Genomic DNA, 12,344 nt, shown 5'->3' on the forward strand with positions numbered 1-12,344 from the left:
ATTTTAGGTTGTTCTCATTCCTGTATTCCCCTGGCAGCTGACTGACACCTTTTCCAGCAATTCCTATTGTGCTCCCTCTGTGGAGCTTCTCCAATTAGTTCCTAGTTCCCTCTCATAGGCAAAGCTATAACTCCTTGTGTTAGAACAAAGCATACCTTCCTAGAAAGCTGAACTACAGACTTTAATCCTAGGCAATGAGCTATAACCCCTTAAAGGGATACTCCGGTAGAAGACTTTTCTTTTTTAAATCGACTGGTGCCAGAAAGTTAAACAGATTTGTCAATTACACAACAATGGAGAAATAAGTGTGCACTCACTGCAGGGAACGTCAGGCAGTACCGGAGTCCGGGTCTCAAGCATCAGGTTACAGAGGACGCATCACGGGGAGCGCTCAGAGGCGATGCCGGCCTTTCGCACGATAGAGCGTGCTTCTTCCGGCCTCCGGAAGAAGCACGCTCTTTCGTGCGAAAGGCCGGCATCGCCTCTGAGCGCTCCCCGTGATGCGTCCTCGGTAACCTGATGCTTGAGACCCGGACTCCGGTACTGCCTGACGTTCCCTGCAGTGAGTGCACACTTATTTCTCCATTGTTGTGTAATTGACAAATCTGTTTAACTTTCTGGCACCAGTTGATTTAAAAAAATAAAAATAAAAAAATAGTTTTCCACGGGAGTACCCCTTTAACCCCGTAAGGACCGAGGGTTTTTCAGTTTTTGCATTTTCGTTTTTTCCTCCTTGCCTTTAAAAAATCATAACTCAAATTTGCACCTAAAAATCCATATGATGGCTTATTTTTTGCGCCAACAATTCTGCTTTGTAATGACGTCAGTCATTTTGCCAAAAAATCTACGGCGAAAAAAAAATCATTGTGAGACAAAATTGAAAAAAAAAACGCTGTTTTTTTTAACTTTTGGGGGCTTTCTTTTCTACGTAGTGCATTTTTCGGTAAAAAGGACACCTTATGTTTGTTTATTCTGTAGGTCCATACGATTAAAATGATACCCTACTTATATAGGTTTGATTTTGTCTTCTGGAAAAAATCATAACTACATGCAGGAAAATTAATACGTTTAAAATTGTCATCTTCTGACCCCTATAACTTTTTTATTTTTCCGCGTATGGGGAAGTATGAGGGCAAATTTTTTGCGCCGTGATCTGAAGTTTTTAGCGGTACCATTTTTGCATTGATAGGGCTTATTGATCGCACTATTTTGGACTTTGGACTTTTTTTGCGCGTACGCCATTGACCGTGCGGTTTAATTAACGCTATATTTTTATAATTCGGACATTTCCGCACGCGGCGATACCATATATGTTTATTTTTATTTACACTTTTTTTTAATGGGAAAAGGGGGTGATTCAAACTTTTAATAGGGAAGGGGTTAAATGATCTTTATTCACTTTTTTTGCACTTTTTTTGCAGTGTTATAGCTCCCATAGGGACCTATAACACTGCACACACTGATCTTTTACATTGATCACTGGTTTCTCATAGGACCGATGATTCTGCTTGACTGCTCATGCCTGGATCTCAGGCACTGAGCAGTCATTCGGCGATCGGACAGCGAGAAGGCAGCTGTCCTGTAAGCTGTTCGGGATGCCGCAATTTCGCCGCGGCTATCCCGAACAGCTCCCTGAGTTAACAGGCATGCTTTCACTTTAGACGCGGCGTTCAACTTTGAACACCGCGTCTAAAGGGTTAATAGCGCGCTGCACCGCGATCAATGTTGCGCGCTATTAGCCACGGGTCCCGGCCCGCTATGACGTGGCCCCGCGTTATAGATCGGGAGCGGACTCATGACATACCGGTACGTCATGGGTCCTTAAGGGGTTAAAGGACTCAGCGTTTGTTTTTGCATTTTCGTTTTTTCCTCCTTACCTTTTAAAAATCATGGGGGGTATTTATCAAAGGATTGTGTTTTTTTCACGTAACTTTGGCGCAGTGTCTTTTTGCGCCAAAGTTTGGTGCATCTTCTCCACTGTCATTTTTACCACTTTCTCAAAATCACATGGTCCTGTGTGTGATTTTAACTTTAATCAGTAATTCATCATTTGCGCCAATCGATCTTTGGCGCAAATCCCGTTTTTTGGCGCAAATCCCCGCAAAGAAATTTTGCACATGGAAAACACACTTACCAATGTCAGAAAATGTAAAGGCGTCAAAATACATTAAAAAATGTTGTTTGTGAAAGCAGCGACGCCTCCAGGGCTGCTCAATACTATCCTGCGACAGTTGTCTCTGAGCAACCTTCACCCTCCGTTGAGCCAGCATTGGACATGGCCACACAGGTTCAGGAAAGGTAAACACTAAAGCAGTGGTCTCCAACCTGCGGACCTCCAGATGTTGCAAAACTACAACTCCCAGAATGCTCGGACAGCCCGGAGGTCCGCAGGTTGAAGACCACTGCACTAAAGTAAAAAAATAAAAAATAAAAATTCCCAAGTTGAAAATAAAATCCATTTCACATGGTGGCTATAAACGCCACACAAGAAAATAACTTGTGTCGCTTGCTGATATACTGCAGGAGGGACTCCTAAATGGCTGCTCTACAGGGTAAAATACGCTGTCCTTTGTGGTGGTAAGTTCTGTGTAAAAGGTGCTGTGAACAGCTGATTTCAACATTTGAGCCAACTTGCACCAAATAATAAATCGGCTCCATTGGGGGACAGACCATGGGACGTACCAAAGCAGTCCCCAGGGTGGGTAAAAGATTCCCAACTTAGGTGGAAGGCTGGACCACAGCCGCCTGCAACACTTAGCGACCCAGACTGGCATCAGCAGATGCAAGGTATGTACCTGATAGAATTTTGTAAAACTGTGTAAAGACGACCAAATGGCTGCTTTACATGTTTGGTAGGATGAGGCCTGGTTACGGAGAGCACAGGAGGCTCCGACAGAACGAGTGGAATGAACTGAGACCCCGAAGGGTTGAATCTTCCCCTTGCAGCGGTAAGCTTCCGAAACGGCAGAGCGTATCCCCTGCGAAATGGTGTCTTTGAAGCAGCCCCATACGACGACCCACGTCAAGCCTAGGGAGCAAACGTTCCATAGGATGAGACGTAGCAGGGCCAAAAGACGGAAGGACAATGCCCTCATTTAGGCGAAAAGCAGAAACCACCATTAGGTAAAAAGACAGGACCGGGCGAAAAAAGGAGATTTTTGTGTGCTTACCGTAAAATCTCTTTCTCGTAGCCTTCATTTGGGGACCCCTTACTGATGGGTATATGCTCTTGCCACTAGGAGGCGCTGACACTAGGAAGAAAAAAAAAAAAAAAAAAAAAGTCGGCTCCTCCCTGGCAGGATATACCCGCCCACTGGAAGTGAAGTAATCACTTACCGAAGGACCCCGGAAAAGAAACCCGGAAAAAGACCCTGAAAAGATCATATGGACAAAAAAAAGGAAGATATGGGTGGGTGCGGTGTCCCCCAATGAATGCAACGAGAAAGATTTTGTGGTAAGCAAAATAAATAAAGGTCTCCTTTTCTCGGTCACTCTTCATTGGGGGACACCTTACTGATGGGAAGTACCAAAAGCAGTCCCCTAGGGTGAGAACAACAACAACAAAAAATAAAAAAAGGGAAACAGTCAGAGCCCGAACCCACTCGTCTGTAAGGCCCGCGAACAAGACCCCAGGCCAGAGACAACCGAGGCCCAGAGACTAAGCTCCCGGAAGAACCTCCATCCCTGGAGATGGGCTAGGATGCCAAGGACAGGGACCGTCTTATGCAGAGACTAAATATACGTCCATATACAGAGACAAAAAAATAAATAAAAAAATGAAAGTCGACTAGGAAGCCAACCAGGCCAGAACTATCCCGGGAGAGGGTAGAAAATCAACCCCAAGGAACAAAGAACTAGACAAAGGGGCGAGCCCGGCTGGAAAACAAAAATGGAAAAGGGCACAACAAGAGAACCATCCAGATTTGACTGATGCAAGAAAACACGGCAGAAAAAAAAAAAATATTTAAATTTTTTTTTTTAAAACACACCAGTAAGAGCAGCGTACACCCGAGCAGAAAGTGAGCTGGTGGGAACCAGAAAAACACTGGAAAAAAGAAAGTCAGAAACTGGCTCTAGAGAGGGCTTGTGCATAAAAGCAATGATACAAATATCTGGAGACCGGAAACCCCTTTCCCAGGGGCCCGCCGAGCACCCAGAAGGCAAAAATAGCTCGAATGGTATAATCCAGATGACCCAAACACCCCCCTTTCCGGGAGTACATGGACCTCGAGGAGACAGACATGGGAACTGGAGGTTCTTGAGTCACCTGGAAGACGTACACTGAAGTATAAACGGCCAAAGAGGAGCTGAAGACCCTTAAAAGAAGCATCCCAGAACACCAAAGTGGCCAACATGGGAAGTTGAAGGTGTCTGCAGCTCCTGGAAGACTTGTACCTGAAAAGGAAGGAAACCCAATGGCCGCGACACACTTCCGTGTCGAGACAAGCAGAAGTGTGGTACAGAAAGACTGCTCACAATGGAATCACTAAGGCCCAACAAACCAGGATTGCCAACCCAAACAGGAAGGCAAACCACAGCAGTCTAGGATAGTGCTCAAGACAAGGAGACTAACCAGAGTTGGACCCCAACGGTCCGAGAAGACCACAGCAAAGCAACATCCCATCAGGACGGAAAGAGAGGAGAAAAAACAAAAAACAGGCAGTGGCTAGACTGGCTGACACTGAGCCATACATGAGTGCGTAAACTCCTCCAACAGAGGAGTGCGCCATGGCTGCAGGAGCAGCAGTAGATAACCAAAAAACTGTAGGAGAGAGGGCTCCATCTAAGCAGAAGATAGCACTCAGTGAAATAGTCCCCCTAGCGGAGGGAAAAAACAAGGGGTGGTCGAGAGGAAAAAAAACAAAAAACGGCACCGACCATGCCAGCTCCCTGGTCCCCGTACCCCCATGGAGGGGGATTTGACAAGTGCGCCAGGCACTGTCGAAGCAGGGAAATGCCACCCTATGGCAACAGGAAAAAAATACTGAGGTGGACGTAGTCCCCCCCCCAGGAACCCTATGACGACATACAGAGATATGAAGGGATCGGAATCCTGGAAACAGGCGCTGGGCAAAGAAACCAAGACATGGCTACAAATGTGCGTAAGAAACACACGCACAGCAACCAACAGCGTTGAGAGGAACACCCCAACAGGATGAGACCATGGACCAGATGGGTGCCAACTGAGCCTTTCTAGACATGTCGAAGGCAACAGAGCAGATGCCTCAGTCACCCTGCACAGGAAACCAGGAAAATACCTGGAGGCAGAGGGGGCCTGAACTGACCATGGCACCCAAACAGGCCCCCTGCCAGAACAGAGGAGCTCAACCGTCGCAGAATTAAAGAACAAGACCACAGGAAGGCCTGGAGGTACACCACACCGAGCAGAAGAGAGGGGACTCTACATGTGCAGAGGACCTAGCATATGTAGGGACACAGACATGGTTACCTCACGATAATAGAGGGGAACCAAACTGCAGACAAGGAGGAAACCATAGACATCCCAAAGTCCGGGAGAATGAAAAACACACAGCACCCAATGGTGTGTCACCACCATGCCCCTTGCAGACCAATGTGGCACTCCAAGAAAAGGGGAACAGAGATTGCCGCTGTAGCCATCAAAAGCCATGGAAGCTGCAGGAGATGCCCACGCCCCAACTTCCAATGATGCTACACCCATGGACTGCTGTCGCAGATGCAAGAGATGAGGGATGCATGTGGGGCAGGAAACATGCAGACCCAAAAGAGGTCCCATGAACCCATAGGCACACTTTGTTGAACTTCACATGGAAGGAGTCACCGGACTGTGGCCACGGAAGTGGCAGGAATAGGGAGGGTGACCTGGTGGATTCGAAAGCCATGCAGACACACAGTCTGGCTACCTGGCATAGAGACCATGACCACACCGGGTCCTGCATCCAGAACCACACACTAAAAGTGGGCTACCAGCCTTGAGCCATGAGAGCGGCAGGCATGTGGAGAGGGACCTAATAAATTAGGAAACCTCACGAATCAGCATGCGGTGCATTGCAGAGGGCTTACGGAGCAACATGGGAGGCCCACTCGGAACTACACCTAAGCAGTGAGTTACCAGAACTTCCACCACACAGTGGGAAGTGTATGGTATTTGACCAGATGTAGCAGGAAACTATGGAGACAGCCGTCCCGCTGACAGGTTGAGGATTCCTGAGCACACAGGAACACTTCTTCAAAAACCTCCCACAGACAGTGGGGAACAGAAGTGTGGCCAAAACTTATCGACGATCCGGTGGTGTGGGAGACCATGCAGACAAAGACTGGCTGACTGTCAGCAGACCCTTGCCTGCAGGAACCCTCAGTTGCACACGTCAGCCCAGAGATGGGAGATCGACAGCAGAGGAAACTGTGTAGACAACGTTCTGGTGTAATTAGTGCCCCTCCAGGCACTGGTTTTAAGGGAACAGTGTCAGATAGCAATAACTGGGCCCCCTGATGCATGTGGAAAGGCAGTGAAGCCTAGAAGCCATGAACAGAATCCCCGTCACCCTGGGAGATCGGGGGAGGCTTAGGAGCCGTGGATTGTATCCCCTTCGTCCAGCATAGGGTCCACAGGACACGCCAGGTCACTCCACCGGAGACTAGCAGTGAGGTACCGGAACTGCAGCAGTAAACACTTCAGCCCTTGGAGAAGCGACCGGCGGCAGAGAAAACCATGCAGACCACTGTCTGGCTTACTAGTATGGGTCCATGTAGATAAAGGTGTGCTCCAGCGGTCACCTTGCACTAGTATTGGGGTACCAGAACTTCAGCTGTAGATACTTCAGCCCTTAAAGAAAAGGCCGGCGGCAGAGAAAACCATGCAGACCACTGTCTGGCTTACAGGTATGGGTCCATGTGGGCAACGGTGCACTCCGGCGGACGCCTCGCACTGATAGAGGGGTACCAAAATCCAGCCACGGATGCGGCAGTTGTGAGATAAGTGACAGGTGACACTACTATGTGGTCCAATGAGAGCAGGTGCAATCCATGGCCACGCAGGGACACTTCCATGGAGACCTTGCACTGCACGTGGGGATCCGGGCCAGCAGCTGTGGATGTGGGAGCCTGTGGAGGAGGGAATAATGAGTGTACACATGAAGAACACCTGCGGACACGGCAAACATGTCATGACAACCGGTGGTAGAGGAGAAGCAGTCCTGACTGTAACCTCGGTATACTTTCAAGTAATCATGAAATCCCTGGCACGACCCGCCACTGCGAGTCACGTATGTCTCCAACAGAGTGAGAAACCTGGCGAAAGCAGGAATGGTAAAAGGACACCTGGGAAATAGTGATCATAAATATAATACAGTATAACTTATTCTTCAATAAGGGAATCTCTCAAGGGGCCACAAAAACAATGAACTTTAGGAAGGCAAAGTTTGATCAGCTCAGAGAAGCCCTTAATATAAAATGGGACATTGTCCTCAAAAACAAGAATACTGACACTAAATGGGAGACTTTTAAAGATATCTTAAATTATCACTGTAATAAATATATACCTTATGGGAATAAAAGGGTCAGAAATAAAAGAAAACCAATATGGATGAATAAAAACATTAAAGTGGCAATTAAGGACAAAAATAAAGCATTTAAAATACTAAAACAGGACAGCAGTGAAGAAGCATTAAAAAGATATAGACAAAAATGTAAAATGTAAAAAAAACAGATAAAAGCCGCAAAAATAGAGACAGAAAGACTCATTGCCAAAGAGAGTAAAACTATATAGTTAAAGAACATTTTGGGGTTAAATAGCAAAAAGGTCAAAAATGAAAGTGTGGGCCCCTTAAAAAATGAAGAAATTATAAACGAGGATCAGGAAAAAGCAAATATATTAAACAAATTCTTCTCCACTGTGTTAACCGAGGAAAATGAAATGCCAGGTGAAATACAGTGCGATAAGGTAAACTCCTGTCTAACCCAGGAAGAAGTACAGTGCCACCTACAAAAAAATCAAAATCGACAAATCACCTAGTCCAGATGACATTCACCCCCGTGTTCTAAAGAAATTAAGTCATGTTATAGACAGCCCCCTATTTTTAATATTCCGGGACTCTATAGTAACAGGGACTGTTCCCAGGACTGGCGCATAGCAAATGTGGTACCAATATTTAAAAAAGGAACAAAAAGGTGACCCAGGGAATTATAGGCCTGTTAGTCTAACCTCCGTTGTATGTAAAATTGTTTGAGGGTTTTCTAAGAGATTCTATTTTGGAGTATCTTAATAAAAATAAACGTATTACCCCATATCAGCATGGCTTTATGAGGGATCGGTCCTGTCAAACTAACCTGATCAGCTTCTATGAGGAGGTGAGCTTCAGACTGGACCAGGGGCAATCGCTGGATGTCTTATATCTGGATTTTTCCAAAGCATTTGATACGGTGCCTCATAAAATGAGAAAGATGGGGCTGGGGGAGAATGTGTGTAAGTGGGTAAGTAACTGGCTCAGTGATAGGAAACAGAGGGTGGTTATTAATGGTACTTATTCTGATTGGGTGGCTGTTACTAGTGGGGTACAAGGGTCCATCTTGGGTGCTGTTCTGTTTAATATATTTATTAATGACCTTGTAGAGGGGTTGAATAGTAAAGTAACAATCTTTGCAGATGACACTAAACTCTGTAAAGCGGTAAACACTTTAGAGGACAGTGCACTGTTACAAATGGATCTGGATAGGTTGGAGGTTTGGGCTGGGAAGTGGCAAATGAGGTTCAACACTGATAAATGTAAGGTAATGCACATGGGGAGGAAAAATCTGGGCTGGGGTTATGTATTAAATGGGAGAACACTTGAGACGACTGACATGGAAAAGGACTTAGGAGTCTTAGTTAACGGTAAAACCAGTGTCTGGCAGCTGCTGCCAAGGCAAATAAAATCATGGGGTGCATCAATAGGGGCATAGATGCCCATGACAAGGAAATAATTCTACCACTGTACATATCACAAGTCAGACCACACATAGAATACTTTGTACAGTACTGGGCACCAGTGTACAAGAAAGATATAGTGGAGCTGGAGAGGGTTCAAAGACGGGCAACCAGAGTAATACGGGGAATGGGAGGACTACAGTACCCAGAAGGATTAGCAGAATTGGGGTTATTTAGTTTAGAAAAAAGAAAGCTTAGGGGAGACCTAATAACTATGTATAAATATATCAGGGGACAGTACAGAGATCTCTCCCATGATCTATTTATACCGAGGACTGTATCTATAACAAGGGGGCATCCTCTACATTTAGAGGAAAGAAGGTTTCTACACCAGCACAGATGGGGACTCTTTACGGTAAGAGCAGTGAGACTGGAATTCTCTGCCTGAGGAGGTGGTCATGGTGAACTCTGTAAAAGAGTTCAAAACTGGTCTGGATGCATTCTTGGAGTGTAATAACATCGCTGGTTATGTATACTAGATTTATAGGGACAGAACGTTATCCAGGGATTTATTCTGACTGCCATATTTGGAGTCGGTTAGGAATTTTTACCTCTAGTATAAGGTTTTTTTGCCTTCCTCTGGATCAACTCAGTAGGGACTCATTAGGGATATAGGTTGAACTTTATGGACTCTGGTCTTTTTTCAACCTCATGAACTATGTTACTATGTAATGCCAGAGGCATACCTCAACTAACTCAATGCAGTGTGTAATATCAAGACCCCCCCCCCCCCCCCACACACACACACACACACACACACACACACACACACACACACACACACACACTTGAAAACAAAGAGCCCAGCAGATTTTATTTTATTTTTTTGGTTGGTGTACTGTACCCAAAAATACCACCATAGCCGGTCAATGTATGGGGCGACAGAAGCAAGCTTCCACATCGGCCCACGTACTGAAAAATCCATTTACTATATGGTGCCCGGATAGGGGGAAGTATCAAATATTAAACTGATAACTGATAAGAACCTACACGGCACTTGATCTTAGCCAATAGGCCGAAAAGCGATAGATAGCACAGGTTAAGGATACAATTTTGTGTCCCCAGAGGCCACAAGGGTGCATGGAAAAGAAGGCACAATCTAATTATAGGCCACAAGAGGGTGCCAACCACCCCTAAATGGCCTTAAAGACCAGCAGAAGAGGTTCACTTTTTTTGAGGGGTGGGGAATGGAACCTCACTTTACTACTGTAAGGGTGGAAAGAAATATGTACTGAGTCCCCGTCAGCAACAGGCCCGCCGACACCTGTGAGGGGAAGGACGGTGGAGCCATGTGAGAAAGGCTGCAAGAGAGGAGAGACTGGTCACGCTCTGAAGGAGAAAGGATGGGGCAGAGCAAAGTTCCAAGCCCCCGCCCATACGGGCGGGAAAGAGCAGCGGTGCCCGGCTGGGAAGGGTCCCGTCGGCTAGAAGACTACGGTGCCGAACCAGGGAGTCAGAGGACATCCCTGGTAGAACTAAAGACCCTTCAGCGCGCAAGACCGGAGAGCTCGCTGCGGAGCTAAACTCCGTACGGTGAGGCACAGGTCCTACCCTGTCGGCGCTCCGAAGACAGCGCCGCCAGAGCAGGGAGAGAGTCTCCCCACAGTTGACCCTCCTGTTTCCTGCTCTGAACTCGGGAAGAAAAGGGGTGGATCTACCTACCGCCATTATGGCTCCCGCTGGCCAGTGCACACACTGATTTCCTACACTGATCACTGCCATGCAATAGCGAACAGCACTACTGAGCTGCCGGGAAGCTTTCACTTTGGTCGGTGATGTCCGGCGGTATTAGCCACGGGTCCGGGCCTTTGATTATGTTGAAAAATACATACTTTTAAAAAGGAGTACTCCTGGATATTAAAACTTATCACCTATCCTAAGGAGAGTGTCAGATCGCAGAGGGGTCCGACCACTGGGACCCCCCGCGCAGCACCCCGGCTCTCTTTCTAAATGTAGAGTGTCAACCACCGCACAAAGAGGCGGCTGACACCCCCCACCCTCTATGCAGCTCTATGGGAGAGCCAAAGATTCCAGAGTGCAGTATTCGGCTCTCCCACAGAGCTGCATAGAGGTGGCTTGTTGGCTGCCACTTTGCGCAGTGGTAGACACACCCCATTCGGGAGGAAAACCAGGCAGGAGATTAAGTGACCTGCAACACAAAATGTACATTACATCGGTTGCAGGCCACTTATTTGCAAAGATTGAAAATGCTTCTGTACGCAGCAAATTACCTTTGAATTACATTTTATTAATCAAATTACAAAAATGACAAAGGAAAAACAAAACAAAAAAAAAAAATCCTACCCATATATACTGAACCATATGATCTGATTTAATAAGAATATGGAGTTGACTGACAAAGGGCGATTATTAACCGAACAGGCCAATTTACAGTGGGGATCAGAAGTTTGGGCACCCCAGGTAAAAATTTGTATTAATGTGCATAAAGAAGCCAAGGAAAGATGGAAAAATCTCCAAAAGGCATCAAATTACAGATTAGACATTCTTACAATATGTCAACAAAAGTTAATTTTATTTCCATCATTTACACTTTCAAAATAACAAAAAAAAATTACGTCTGCAAAAGTTTGGGCACCCTGCAGAATTTATAGCATGCGCTGCACCCTTTGCAAAGCGGAGACCTGCCAGTGTCATGGATTGTTCTCATTCATCATCTGGGAAGATCAGGTGATGTCAATCTCAAAGGTTTTAAATGCCCAGACTCATCTGACCTTGCCCCAACAATCAGCACCATGGGTTCTTCTAAGCAGTTGACGCTCACAAAGCTGGAGAAGGCTATAAGAAGATAGCAAAACGTTTTCAGATGTCAATATCCTCTGTTCGGATTGCATTTTGGAAACAAGTTCTGTGGACCGATGAGGTTAAAATTGAACTTTTTGGCCGGAATGAGCAAAGGTACGTTTGGAGAAGAAGGGGAACAGAATTTAATGAAAAGAACCTCTGTCCAACTGTTAAGCATGGGGGTGGATCAATCATGCTTTGGGGTTGTATTGCAGCCAGTGGCACAGGGAACATCTCACGAGTAGAAGGAAAAATGGATTCAATAAAATTTCAGCAAATTTTGGATGCCATCTGTGAAAAAGCTGAAGTTAAAGAGAGGATGGCTTCTACAAATGGATAATGATCCTAAACACACCTTGAAAACCACAAGAAATTACATCAAGGGGCGTAAACTGAAGGTTTTGCCATGGCTTTCACAATCTCCTGACCTCAACATAATTGAAAATCTATGGATAGACCACAAAAGAGCAGTGCGTGACAGACAGCTCAGCAATCTCAAAGAACTGGAAGACTTTTGTAAGGAAGAATGGTCAAAGATACCTCAAACAAGAAATGAAAGACTCTTGGCTGGCTACAAAAAGCGTTTACAAGCTGTGAT

The 12,344-nt window shown here is 46.0% G+C and overlaps 1 protein-coding gene and 1 non-coding gene across 3 annotated transcripts in view; both read right to left on the bottom strand.

The window, feature by feature from the left end:
• The window catches only part of AKAP1 (A-kinase anchoring protein 1), an 82,414-nt gene that overhangs the window by 21,350 nt on the left and 48,720 nt on the right, over positions 1–12,344 (bottom strand). The gene's annotated exons all lie outside the window — the stretch shown is intronic.
• On the bottom strand, positions 9,773–9,971 carry LOC130360104 (U2 spliceosomal RNA). The gene has a single exon (XR_008890584.1). It is a non-coding gene; the product is annotated as a U2 spliceosomal RNA (small nuclear RNA).

This window comes from Hyla sarda, chromosome 2 (genome assembly GCF_029499605.1).
Source record: "Hyla sarda isolate aHylSar1 chromosome 2, aHylSar1.hap1, whole genome shotgun sequence".
NCBI classification, from domain to species: Eukaryota; Metazoa; Chordata; class Amphibia; order Anura; family Hylidae; genus Hyla; species Hyla sarda.